The sequence below is a fragment of the Periplaneta americana genome, chromosome 17 (assembly GCF_040183065.1).
Source record: "Periplaneta americana isolate PAMFEO1 chromosome 17, P.americana_PAMFEO1_priV1, whole genome shotgun sequence".
Classification (NCBI taxonomy): domain Eukaryota; kingdom Metazoa; phylum Arthropoda; class Insecta; order Blattodea; family Blattidae; genus Periplaneta; species Periplaneta americana.
The window spans coordinates 97,785,087-97,798,458 of NC_091133.1; the positions used below are offsets into that span (position 1 = coordinate 97,785,087).

A 13,372-nucleotide genomic window follows, 5' to 3' on the forward strand; every position below is an offset into this window, starting at 1 on the left:
CTCGCCTGGGGGGGAACGTGGGAAAGGCATGGAGGGCGTTACACTTTGTGATGAGGGTACTAAGAAAAGGCTCTGATAAATCCAAAGAGATTGCACATTAATCACTAGTTCGTCCAGTAATGGAATATGGTGCTGCATGTTGGGATCCTTACAGATTAGAACATATTAAGACACTGGAAAAGATTCAAAAACAGGCTTTCAAGTGTCGTAATAATTCACCATTAAAATGGGACACACTCACGGACCGGAGAACGCGAATTCGATTATGCGCATTGTTCAAAACATACAGAGGTGAGCCTTCCTGGAGAGAAATAAAAAATAGGTTGCAGCCGCCAAATTACTCTTCAAGGAACGACCACTCATATAAATTGAGGGAAAGAAGACAGAGGACGGACACTGGAAAGTTTTCTTTTCTCAATAGTACTATCAGAGACTGAAATGCTTTACCTGCGGACTTACTAAAGGCTTTACCAGTAACCAAAAATGTATTTAAAATAGACTTAAGGACTTTACTAATAGACGATAGTATATTATACACACCATTTAAAGGGTGTTATTGATATCTTGTTATTTGAAGTGTTCTATCAGTGAGGAAGTGTGTTGTGTCAGTGAAGTGTGTAGTATCAGTGAAGTCTATTGTGTAAGTGAGGTGTGTTTGTGTCAGTGAAGTGGCTGTGCAAAGTATCTGAACAGTGAAATGGATTTGAAGTGTTAGTGAAATCAGGATAGAATCAATGCAGTGAGTGAGTTGACAGCGAAATAAGTGTAGTGCCGAAAGGTACTTGTGCAGGTATAAACCTGTCACACTCGTGGGTCTTAGTTCTAAGTTAGGGTTAATATACAAATTAGATTTACTTTAAATGTTATTTTAAGTGATCGTGCTTCATTCATTTCGTGCCTTGTTATTATTATTATTATTATTATTATTATTATTATTATTATTATTATTTATTGTTTTTTATTAGTTGTGTTTATTATCAATTGTCATTATTGAGTGTAATTAGTTACCACTGCCATTTGCAAGTGAATAAATACATACATACAAAATGTATTTTGGGAGCGTTATTTGCCTTTAGTAATAAAGCGCTGGTCTACACTTGGAGATATGTTTCTCAGTGTTCGTTATTATTGTTTGTTCTATATACAGTTAATTAGTATATGCGAATGTAATAATTAAGGGAATTCCCGTGTTATCAATTAATATTTGTGCTGAATGCCGTGGTGGGCATTGTCCTGTATATCTGCATTCTACTTCCCGCATTTATTTCTGTTTGTAGTTGCCCAACTATGAGTGACGTGGTGTGTCAGCGCTCGAGGTTATGTCTTTGTAGTCAGCTGAATTTTAAACACAGAGCGAGGTGAGTTTCACTGTCGGTGTAACGGAATAACAGCGAAACGAGTTATCGATTCGTCAGGACATACCAAGTTTAGCCCGGTATAAAAAGTTACGTTCACAAATTATAAATCGAGTATGTATGTATGAAAAGGTTAAACAATGCCAGTGGTTATAAAACAAAATGATAAAACAATAACTGAAATATAATTGCTGGGAAAGATACCCCAATACTGTTATTGACACATGGCTAAAGCGAATAACATCAACGTTGCCTGAAACTGGCGATCGTGGAGTCGTATGTCTGTCTGTACTTCGTTACGTAACGTCTCACAGAAGAAGTAAACATTGCCGGCAGAGGAGGAGAGAAGTATAATTGCTATTAAACCAATGGCAAAGGTCTCATTCCACGCTTGACTTGAAGTTAGGCGCTCTGAAGCGTTCTATCTCCGCCCAATTTCAAGTCAAGCGTGGAATGAGACTTCTGACATTGGTTGATTACTTCTCTCGTCCTCTGACGACAATGCTTACTTCTTCTGTCAGGCATTATGGAACGAAGTATAGTTCTCTATTATTATTATTATTATTATTATTATTATTATTATTATTATTATTAGTCCACACCTGTGGAGTAACGGTCAGCGCGTCTGGCTGCGAAACCAGGTGGCCCGGGTTCGAATCCCGGTCGAGGCAAGTTACCTGGTTGAGGTTTTTTCCGGGTTTTCCCTCAATCCAATACGAGTAAATGCTGGGTAACTTTCGGTGCTGGACCCTGGACTCATTTCACCGGCATTATCACCTTCATATCATTCAGACACTAAATAACCTAGATGTTGATACAGAGTCCTAAAATAACCCAATAAAATAAATAACAATAAAATAATAATTATTACCATTATTGTCATTATTATTGAATATCAAAAATGCACATTTAATCTTATTGTAAGTCATTTATGTTGGATGTTAGGACTGTTGTTAAATAATAACAAAAAATAACAATAATAATAATAACAATAATAATAATAATAATAATGATAATAATAATAATAAACAATACGACTACGTTTACGCTTTTTAAAATATTCCAAATGAAACAGAAATACCTATAATAAAAAATCTATCTATAATTTTGAAAACAAGAGGACAGTATAAAAAATTACTTTTATACAAACGTGATGTTATCTTTCTCCTTAGAATATTGGACAATTCAATAGAAAGTGATGGACAGATTGTAGAACGCTTCAGACCGCCCAACTATAAGATAAGCGTGGAATAAGACGTCTGCCATTAGTTCAATGGCAATTATACTTCTTTCTCACTCTACCGGAAGTGTTTACGTCGCCTGTCATACATTATGGAACGAAGTATAGAGATGTAAAAAAAAAAAAATGTTTTGTCTCTCTGAGATGGAAAGCAATATATATATATATATATATATATATATATATATATATATATATAAGAACTGATATAATAGTCATCAAGAGAAATAAAGAATTTGCTGAAGTAATTGATCCTACAGTCAGATTTGAGATCTCGGCTAGATAATCACATGACGTTGGTGTAGAGGAGAGGGAAATATAGCCTACGACCGAATAATATATATATATTGTTTTGTTTTTGAAAAATATAAACTGAACGTCTCACACATGGTTATCAGAGCGTGGTTTCACAAAATATTGTATGCAGTGTGACATATCATATTAGTTACGTTCCATATGCTCACGACGATCGTTCTGTAGAATATCCGACATCATAAACGTAATTAAAGCTAACAGACTAAAGTGGAAAAATCATATAGAGTATAATACAGATGCATGAAAATAAACCATATAAGAAAATAATGTAAACAAGTCGAGGGGATAAAATTGGACGAGATCGACACGATGAACTAATCGACTAGAAAAAAATTTGAATTACTTACTTACTTACTTACTTACTTACTTACTTACTTACTTACTTACTTACTTACTTACTTACTTACTTACTTACTGGATTTTAAGGAACCCGGATGATCATTGCTGCCCTCACATAAGCCCGCCATTGGTCCCTATCCTGAGCAAGATTAATCCAGTCTCTACCATCATATCCCACTTCTCTCAAATCCATTTTAATATTATCTTCCCATCTACGTCTCGGCCTCCCTAAATGTCTTTTTATCTCCGGTCTCCCAACTAACACTCTGTATGCATTTCTGGATTCGCCCATACGTGCTACATGCTCTGCGCATCTCAAACGTCTGGATTTAATGCTTCTAATTATGTCAGGTGAAGAATACAATGCGTGCAGTTCTGTGTTGTGTAACTTTCTCTATTCTCCTGTAACTTCATCCCCCTTATCCCCAAATATTTTCCTAAGCACCTTATTCTCAAACACCCTTAACCTATGTTCCTCTCTCAAAGTGAGAGTCCAAGTTTCACAACCATAAAGAACAACCGGTAATATAACTTCTAACTTTCAGATTTTTTGAGAGCAGACTGGATAATAAAAGATTCTCAACCGAATAATATCAGGCATTTCCCATATTTATTCTGTGTTTAATTTCCTCCCGAGTATCGTTTATATTTGTTACTGTTGCTCCCAGACATTTGAACTTCTCCACCTCTTCAACGGATAAATTTCCAGTTTTTAAATTTGCATTTCGTGCAATATTCTCGTCACGAGACATAATCATATACTTTCGCTTTACGGATTTACTTCCAAACCTATCTCTTTACTTGCTTCAAGTAAAATTCCCGTGTTTTCCCTAATCGTGTGTGGTTTTCTCCTAACATATTCACGTCATCTGCATAAACAAGCAGCTGATGTAACCCGTTCAATTCCAAACCTTCTCTGTTATCCTGGACTTTCCTAATGACATACTCTAGAGCAAAGTTAAAAAGTAAAGGTGATAGTGCATCTCCTTGCTTTAGCCCGCAGTGAATTGGAAACGCATCTGACAGAAACTGACCTATACGAACTCTGCTGTACGTTTCACTGAGACAGTTTTAATTAATCGAACCAGTTTTTTGGGAATACCAAATTCAATAAGAATATCGTATAAAACTTGTCTCTTAACCGAGTCATATGCCTTTTTGAAGTCTATGAATAACTGATGTACTGTACCCTTATAGTCACATTTGTTCTCCATTATCTGCCGAATACAAAATATGATTAAATTAGTATTATAAATTTGAAAACTGCTGCACAGGATGAAGTAGATGTCGACAGCTGCTGAGGACGGCCATGACCAACTTCGTGTTATCCACCAAGGAAAATGAAGATTAAAACAAACTTACAACTTATGATGTAAGGAAACATTTAAAGTAGTCAAACTTATGCGGGATGTAATAAGAGCATGGGATTTACTTTTGAATCTCTTAGCGCTACAACTTGATAAAATTACCCTTTTCCTTTTTGCTGCGTATTTTTAAACATTGTATTGTCTCAGCTTTTACAGAATAACAAAAGAAGAAAGGAACTAGAGAGGGAACGAATGAAGTTGTTACTAAGTTCTTGGAAGTGGCGCGAAATTACACAGGAGACGTACTTAGTCTCTGCTTACAGAGACTGTTGTTTTCTGTTGTCGTGGAAATTGAAATGAAGGAAAAAGAAAATGTAGTTCACCATTTCCGAATCTGACTGGTCTTGCATAATCAGTACGATGTCAACTAACCCACTTTGCAGTGAGCATTCACATTTCATTGCACGCCCTTCCCTTCAGTCAACATGAAGACTATTCTAAGCGCATGGCAAATATTTATCTATGTCAATACTTCAAAAGATTTTGTCGGACGAGTTGTGAATTATAATTGTGAGAAATTCCACATTTTAGATTAGCGTTTAACATCTGGCTTCCAGAAACTCACAACAACTATCACAATATTGATATTAATTTATGAGATTAAATGTTAACATTGAGTCAGATTTATACTCGTACATGTGAATTAAATAAAATATTTCGTTACGTCATCTTTAAACGGATAACGGATTTTAGTCATATATATTAATATTTGCGTATAAATAATAGTACGAGGGTTATAAGGAAAATAAAATTGGGTATATATTAAGTTCATCACAATAATCATCGTCATTTTGTTCTCTTCATCATTGAGGAAACTTGAAGTGAATATATTAATATTTTTTTCTCCATTTCTATCAGAAACAGACTAATGTCCTTTGCATCGTGTGATAAACAAATGTTGGTGAGTTGTGAGCTGGCCACAGAAATAAATTATTTTCCGTTGTCTTAATACAGGAATGGCAGGAAGAAAAGTCTATTGAATATGCAATTGCCAACAGTTAGAAACAAAAAGTTCAATCTCACACTTTTAAAACTTTCGCAGACATTAATGATTAATCGTACAGCGTCCTACCGGCAGGACAGGATGTCCTCATCGTCCAACCAAGTTCGAGTGATTATGTAGAATTTCCTGTCCTTCCGAGAAAATGTTCACCTATATCATTGACAAGAGCGTTTCTTTTTATATTAGCGCAAGAAAAAAAGTTGGTAAGATATATTTTTGCTGAGATATGGCGGATTCTTTCAGTAACGGTGCGCGAGTTTTCATTAAAGCAATTCTCTTTGATGAGATGAAAATAATACTTAGAGTAAGTCTGTTTTTAGTGATACATGGTCTGAAAGTGTTTGTGAAGGAACTGTATTGAAGGTACGCGGGAAACTTGCTAAAGTGAAATGGATTATTGATAAGAGAATAACGTGGATTCGTGCCTCAGACATAACACATAGCCAACAATGGCACGTCTTCTAACTCCAATAAGTCTTCAAAATTTGACAAAATATATTGTTTGTTCCAGAATTACGAAGATTATTGTAATTACTTTTGTGCCGCTTGTGCCCAAGAGCAGTTATGTGTAGTCCTCAAACTAAACGTGACTATTTTGCATTTCATATTTAGAACGAAATTTCTGCATAATTCATGATAGTATTCTCGAGTAATATCTGGCCTAGTATTCTATTGCGCAAGCAAGTATTAAAAACAATATGTTTAAAAAATAAAATAAGAAAATATTATGAGTCATACAAGTATGTACATTATTTACTTTCCTGATACATTTTGAATAAAATTTTATTCATTCAGTTATCATCCTAATGTTACAAATAAGACTAATGTAAATTGTATTGAAAATAATAAATATAATTATTAATTTATTACTTTTCTCTTTCTATTTTTTCAAAGGCAATAAAACTAATGTAAATTGTCTTGAAAATAATAAATAGAATTATGAATTTACTACTTTTCTTTTTCTATTTTCCAAAGGCAATGAAACTAATGTAAATTGTATTGGAAATAATAAATAGAATTATTAATTTATTACTTTTCTCTTTCTATTTTTCAAAGGCAATAAAAGTAATGTAAATTGTATTGAAAATAATAAATAGAATTATTAATTTGTTACTTTTCTCTTTCTATTTTTCAAAGCCAATCAAACGAATGTAAATTGTATTGAAAATAATAAATAGAGTTATTAATTTATTACTTTTCTCTTTCTATTCTTCAAAGACAATAAAACTAATGTACATTGTATTGAAATTAATAAATAGAATTATTAATTTACTACTTTTCTCTTTCTATTTTTCAAATGCAATAAAACTAATGTAAATTGTATTGGAAATAATAAATAGAATTATTAATTTACTACTTTTCTCTTTCTATTCTTCAAAGGCAATAAAACTAATGTAAATTATATTGAAAATAATAAATAGAATTATTAATTTACTACTTTTCTCTTTCTATTTTTCAAAGGCAATAAAACTAATGTAAATTATATTGAAAATAATAGATAGAATTATTCATTTACTACTTTTCTCTTTCTATTTTTCAAAGGCAATAAAACTAATGTAAACTGTATTGAAAATAATAAATAGAATTATTAATTTACTACTTTTCTCTTTCTATTTTTCAAAGGCAATAAAACTAATGTAAATTCTATTGAAAATAATAGATAGAATTATTCATTTACTACTTTTCTCTTTCTATTTTTCAAAGGCAATAAAACTAATGTAAATTGTATTGAAAATAATAAATAGAATTATTAATTTACTACTTTTATCTTTCTATTTTTCAAAGGCAATAAAACTAATGTAAATTGTATTGAAAATAATAAATAGAATTATTAATTTACTACTTTTCTCTTTCTATTTTTCAAAGGCAATGAAACTAATGTAAATTGTATTGAAAATAATAAATAGAATTATTAATTTACTACTTTTCTCTTTCTATTTTTCAAAGGCAATAAAACTAATGTAAATTGTATTGAAAATAATAAATATAGTTATTAATTTATTACTTTTCTCTTTCTATTTTTCAAAGCCAATCAAACGAATGTAAGTTGTATTGAAAATAATAAATAGAGTTATTAATTTATTAATTTTCTCTTTCTATTTTTCAAAGACAATAAAACTAATGTAAATTGTATTGAAAATAATAAATAGAATTATTAATTTACTACTTTTCTCTTTCTATTTTTCAAAGGCAATAAAACTAATGTAAACTGTATTGAAAATAATAAATAGAATTATTAATTTACTACTTTTCTCTTTCTATTTTTCAAAGGCAATAAAACTAATGTAAACTGTATTGAAAATAATAAATAGAATTATAAATTTACTACTTTTCTCTTTCTATTCTTCAAAGACAATAAAACTAATGTACATTGTATTGAAAATAATAAATAGAATTATTAATTTACTACTTTTCTCTTTCTATTTTTCAAAGGCAATAAAACTAATGTAAACTGTATTGAAAATAATAAATAGAATTATTAATTTACTACTTTTCTCTTTCTATTTTTCAAAGGCAATAAAACTAATACAAATTGTATTGAAAATAATAAAAAAAAATTATTAATTTACTACTTTTCTCTTTCTATTTTTCAAAGGCAATAAAACTAATGCAAATTGTATTGAAAATAATAAATAGAATAATGAATAAATAAATAAACAAACAAAACAAAAGCAAAATAAATAATACGTCCTTGTGACAGGAAACAGGGTACTACCGGTAACTTGCGTACTGCCGGTAGGACGTTACGGAAGGAGGAGGACAGCATATGGAAAATATTGTTTAAGAATCTGTCCTACCTGAAGGACAAATTGCTATGTACAAAAGTTCTTCTGGAAGCTCTTCGGGAAGGACATGTTTCAGTACGATTAACCATTAATTATAAAGGTCATTACCGCGTAGGTCCTTAACTTGGCCAGCGATTCTTCCTCCGAAATCGACGTCGTTCCTGGTCGAAGTTCGCAATGCATCAGGAAACCGCGCCGCACAATTTCAAAACTGCATGTAAGTGTCACGTGGTACCGACGCGGCGCATTTCAATATTTACAAATTTGGCTAGAGGTATAACACGGCAAATGCTATTAATTTGAAATCAATTGATGAGAATTTCTGCTAAACTTGATCGTTGTAAACAATTCAGTTGTAGAGTGACGGTCTGAGTGTGATGTACTGTGGGAAATGTGTTTGACATATGTGATAGATTTAGAAAATTGTCAATATTTGAAATACGAGTAGGTTGCATGTCTCCAACAAGAACATATCCGGTCAAAGCCAATACAGACAGTTTCGTGTACTCAGTGACGTATGTGAGTTTTCATTATGAATACAATATCGACTGTCAGAAATGTCAAATATATATCTTACAACAGGAACAAATTGTAAATCTTCCTGGTATTCGTACAAAAACGTAGTTCATAAGACATTTAAATAACATATTATGGAGACTTTAATTAAATGTTGTACCGGTACATTACTTACTTACTTACTTAATTACTTACTGGCTTTTAAGGAACCCGGAGGTTCATTGCCTCCCTCACATAAGCCCGCCATTGGTCCCTATCCTGAGCAAAATTAATCCAGTCTCTACGATCATATCCCACCTCCCTCAAATACATTTTAATATTACCTTCCCATCTACCCAAAGGTATTTTTCCCTCCGGCCTCCAAACTAACACTCTATATGCATTTCTGGATTCGCCTATACGTGCTACATGCCCTGCCCATCTCAAACGTCTGGATTTAATGTTCCTAATTATGTCAGGTGAAGAATACAATGCATGCAGTTCTGTGTTGTGTAACTGTCTCCATTCTCCTGTAACTTCATCCCTCTTAGCCCCAAATATTTTCCTAAGAGCCTTATTCTCAAACACCCTTAACCTGTGTTCCTCTCTCAAAGTGAGAGTCCAAGTTTCACAACCATACAGAACAACCGGTAATATAACTGTTTTATAAATTCTAACTTTCAGATTTTTTGACAGCAGAGTGGATGATAAAAGCTACTCAACCGAATAATAACAGGCATTTCCCATATATACCATAAATAATGCAATCAGTGAAAATCTTGAAAATTGCATTTCAACAAAATTTTTAATGAGTGTTATACTTATTTATGAAAACAAGCTATTTTTGGATATATGCAAAATAAAACATTAGCACAAAAGCAAACATTCGCATGGTAGCAGAAAAAAGAAGTTATGTTAATATTGTCAAAACAAGTGCTTGTACAAATTTTGGCCACTCGAACGCAATTACGAGGGCCATAAAAGTAATTGTACTTGTGGCCGTTTACAGAAAGGAAATACAATTACATTGGAAAATTTTTTTGGAACAGATACAGCAATTGCTGAGCTATTTTCCAATTAAGACATTTGTCATACCATTGCAGCGACAGAGAGGTGCAGATGGTTGTCACTGGTTCCGATCCCAGGCGGCAGACTTCTACGAAACGGGGATAGGCTACAAAAGTTGATCCTACGGTATGACAAATGACTTATTTCCTTGGGGAATATGTTGAAAAATAGTTCAACATTTGCTGTATTTGTTTCAATAAATCTTTCCAGGATATTGTGTTTTCTTTCTGTAAACCACTCCTGGCTAACTTACTTTCTGGACGGCCATTTTAATTGTGCTCGAGTGGGCAAAATTTGTAATAAACTTTCGTTTCGACATTATTAACATGGTGGAAGAAAAGATTTTGAATTTTTTATGTGCCCGCATGAGAATGTTTGCTTGTAAGCTCAAACAGTTTTCTCGAAATTATGGACTACACCTATTTATTACCGCTTAACTTTTATCTAGATTGATAGAAACATACACTTTTTGTGGTGTGAGACGATTGCCTTACTAGATCTGTAATCTAAAGAATGTTCTAGAGTAGCTGACGACAAAGTATCTTCCACTTTTGCGCTGGTCAATTTGTGTGGATGTTGGCAAGGCCAGCACTCGTAAATTGACGCTATTGCAAATGACGGAAAACAGTGCTGTTATCCAAAGGTTACTGACAGTTTTCGGATAATAGTAGTAGTAATTCTTCCGGTAAAAGTCACAGCCAGGTAATCAACGTCAATGGCCACTTCCACCGAAATTCGCCTGTCATGTTGATGTCACCTTCAGTCGGATAGTTGAAATGACTGAAGCATTTCTAAGCAGCGATTCTATGAACTACTCTATAAACCTACATTTTTCAGATAACTTTGACAGCTCTGTTTCACTTCAACATTTCTCCAACCTTGTCAGAAAAAAGGACACGAATGACAATAACTTTGATCACACTGCATGAACTTAACCAGACAGAGGTCGAGTGATTATTTATTATGAGAGAAGTCGCGCACGGTGCTTTTAACCGGGGGCCTTTCTCTTTGCTTTTATAGTTATTTTACTTTTATTTTACCACATCCTAATATAGAGCCCTAATATACAGAGTGTCCCATTTATCATGTGCACCTATTATAACTTTTTTGTTTCGATAGGTATTGGAATTTTTGTTTTGGAACGAGGGGCTAACATGAGTGGAGATTTGGTGCATGTAACTACATTATGGTACAAGATACACGTGACGTCATCAAAGTTTCAAATAACACTACATATTTTAATCATGTTACATTGATTAAACACATTAAGACGAGTTCAAAAATGTACCACAATGTCACCTTCCTAATCAATAACAAAACAAAACGAAACAAAAATGTACTTCCAATGTGATAGTGTTATGCTTTGAGAGTCACAGAAGATGTTCCAAATGGTGACCATTCACATTGATGAACATTCGAAGCGTTCCCCGAAATACCGTATGACTGCCCGGCATGTTGCTGGCTGAATGGACACACAAGTCTGTCGAATACGTCGCTGCGTCGTCTGGTGTTGTCATAATGTTCTGGTACACACTGTCCTTTACAGTTCCCCACAGGAAGAAGTCGAGTGGCGACAGGTCCGGAAAACGTGTAGGTCACTACGTGGATTGTGGCGTCGACAGTTGTTGTGGTTTGTTCAGCGAATAGGGATTATAAAGAATGGACACTTCGCGTCGGTACCTTTGATGTAGCCGGACTGATTTCAATGACCTTCAAGCCAGCTAAAGCGTCAGATTCTGCTTTCTCCCTAGAGTTGGCGCTGACATCACACCAGCTAGCAGTCGACACAGCGGAAATATAACACATACAATTAATACATCTAGGTACATTATGTACTCAAATAAAATAAATTGGATCCATAAAATAATAAATCCTTCATTAACTGCAATGTCTAGACTCTAGAGTTCCTTTATAATGAGAGTTGAGACATTGACCCCAACAACAATTAAAATATGTAATGATTTGATAGCACTGAAAATGGAAAAACAAAACTCTTACGCGAAGTAAAACCATATACCTATATTATATTATTATACAAATATTAAACGAATTCGATACTGTACTTAATTTTATAATATAATGTATTATATTTGAAATATAAAATATTATTATTACAACTAGTTTGTCACTGAGAAATAAGGAAAAGCTGTTAACTTGAATTTATTTGAAGCAAAGCGTTACTGGATTATGCAATAAGGTAGGCGATGTTTGGATCCTGTGCATTAACTCTATTCTCAATTATCATCTTAGCGTATGCTCGATTACACGACCTCTAGCGCTTGAAAGTGGAACTAGCCGCTGGCGCACAGAGAAACAAAACACAGGAAAATTCGCTCAGTGTCCATTCTTTATAATCCCTATTCGCTGGTATGTTTACATGTTAAGACAGGAAGCACACAACACACGACGTGTACGGACGTCAGTCGTCTTTCGTTTTGTGTAAATTAATGCACAAGATGAAAGGGGAGCCACAACAAACGGCACATTCTGATGGCATTCATTTTGCATTTTGTTGTTGTTATTGACTGGGAAGGTGACATTGTAATACATTTTTGAACTCGCTTAATGCGTGTAATCAATGTAACATGATTAAAGTACGTAGTGCTATTTGAAAAATTGATGACGTCACGTGTATCTTGTACCATAATGTAGTTACACGCACCAAATCTCTACACTCATGTTAGGTCCTCGTTCTAATATATCTCTAAAAAACAAAAATTCCAATACCCATCCAAACAAAAAATTTATAATAGGTGCACAAGATAAATGGGACACGCTGTATAATGTATGTATTTATTTACACTGCAAGTGGGCAAGCACCCGGTGGCAGTGGTATATACAATATTAACAATACACAGTTAAAATGATAAGCAATACACAATAAAATTTACAATACATAATAAAATTTACAACACATATACAATTTTATACACAATACAATAAGAATACACAATACAATTTAACACAATAATAATAAAACATAAAATAAAACACCTAATTTTACAACACAACCTACATAATTATGTATAGGTCCTACATAATTTTCAATAGTCTTTCACTTTACTCTCATCTCATTCCCTGTAGTGGCACTATGACGCATTTCACTGACACTTTAGCACACATTTCACTGACACTCTGTAACACATTTCACTGACACTATAGAACACATTTCATTGACGCTATAAATTATCACTGATCGGAACTGTTCACTGCACTGTAAAACCATAACTTCACTGACTCACCTCGCTTCACTGATACAACAGTTCAAATAAGTCAAATAATTGCATTCTTATGCATACTTATAAACAGAACTACATTTAAACTAAACATTTCTAGTCTAAGGCCCTCTTACACGCTATTTTTAAATAATTTACAATTCAAACCAAGGAAGTAAACTCGTCAGG

General features: G+C 33.3%; 1 protein-coding gene across 1 annotated transcript in view; it reads left to right on the plus strand.

Moving 5' to 3' along the window:
- LOC138693295 (cell adhesion molecule 2-like) overlaps window positions 1–13,372 on the plus strand; it is a 677,576-nt gene that overhangs the window by 502,239 nt on the left and 161,965 nt on the right. The gene's annotated exons all lie outside the window — the stretch shown is intronic.